Raw genomic sequence first — 1,718 nt, 5'->3', positions numbered from 1 at the left:
TTTCCGCCACGGTAAGTGAAAATGCCCGCTATTTTTTGGTATATTCTCGCATCCCTAGTTACTTACTTCCCCCTGGGAGAATGTTGAGTAAGTGAAAAAGGTATTGGGGGTAAGATGAAGGAATTAGGCGACCAATTGTCCTTTTGCTGGTAGCGACAACCATTACGGGGCATTTGTGGGAAATGGGGTTTTTGGGTGGGTATATATTTTAAACATTGTTAAATATTAAGTTGGAAGAATAGATAGGTGGGTTTTGAAAATGGAGCAGGGGAGAGTAAATGCTGGAAGAAAAGCTGGAAGAGTAAATGGCAAGAGAAGCAACAATACATACTCAATGTGCAACGAGAGACTGTGCATAGAAAACAACCTCAAATTCTTTTACTCTTCAAACCGGTTTGAGATTTTTGACCCATAGCTAATTGACGCTAATTGGAAGCAAGCTAGATTACGTTCAACCCCAGCACATTTCCTCATGAGTAGAGATCGGATTTTAAAGTGATTTGTACGTTGAGCAGAAATCAAAGAGTGTTACAATGAGTAATAGGTTTACCTCAGTGTGGATGGTCTGAACTATCCAAAGAAAAAACCAGTTACGAAAAACCCTTTGAATTGCCGCTCTATGTGCAAATCAATTTCAAGTCCGATCTCTACTCATGAGCTGTGTTTGGTGCTTGGCGCTGTCTCAATCCTCCCATAGAATTAGCCATGAAACTGGGACGAAAATTCAATGAACATCTGCAGTTCTTTAGGGGTTTGAATTGATTTACAAGCTATCTTACAAGTTTAAAAAATGTACCAATTGTTACAAAGCTCGGTTTTGACAGTTTAGTTAATGCCACCAGCCTTGTGTTTTGCATACCAACTGCTGTATAACGTCATCATCATGTCAATAAATGGTTTTTTCGTTTATATCACGTATTTGATGTTTTCAAACATATTTCATGCAGATCTAGGGTTTTGAGTTTGGGCTGCCTTTGATCTTATTTTTTTTAGATTTTAGGATACATATTTTGAATCGTAAATGGAAACGAAAGTGCTTAATTTGGGTTTAAAAGCATATTTTTTGGTTAAATAGCATATTTCAGTACACATTTTGATGAGTTTTTATGCAAATTCAGTGCATAAAACAGATTTTCAATGCTTACGTATCTTGTTGCCTCAGTTATCATAATATACGATTTCCCTGGTATTTATTGCCTCTTTCAAATAAAAAAAAAGATTCATTGCTAGACAACATGCTCTATGCTGGGTCAAAAATTATTTACGCCTTACAATGATGTGTAATGTCATGTTATGATTATTATAGTTTAATGAGTTTAAAAATTACATATTTTTCCGTTCAAAATGCGTTTGATCACTTTTTAAAAAGACTGTTTACATTCTTCCACTTGAAGTTGATTTTGGGAATAATGAGGATGGGATGGATGAAATTAGAAGATGCTTTTGAAAATATGAAGAAATACCTTATGAAAGCATGTTGTTTGAATTTACTACAAAATCCCTGTGAAAGGTAATATATTTGCAATGGATGTCACGTTACCTTGCCAAGGCTTCTTCAATACTCTTTTCCATGGTAATGGTATCAACTATCCTCTGTCATAAAAGAACACCATAGATGTTTTGAATATCGGCAACTCCTACATTGGGGTTGTATGTAGCAAAATAGTCATTCACGTTCACTGACACTCGTAAGTGGCGTGGCTGAATTGACTTTATTA

This window comes from Tigriopus californicus, chromosome 11 (genome assembly GCF_007210705.1).
Source record: "Tigriopus californicus strain San Diego chromosome 11, Tcal_SD_v2.1, whole genome shotgun sequence".
NCBI lineage: Eukaryota > Metazoa > Arthropoda > Copepoda > Harpacticoida > Harpacticidae > Tigriopus > Tigriopus californicus.
The sequence above is the reverse complement of the archived record's forward strand: the minus strand, read 5'-3'. Positions refer to the sequence as shown.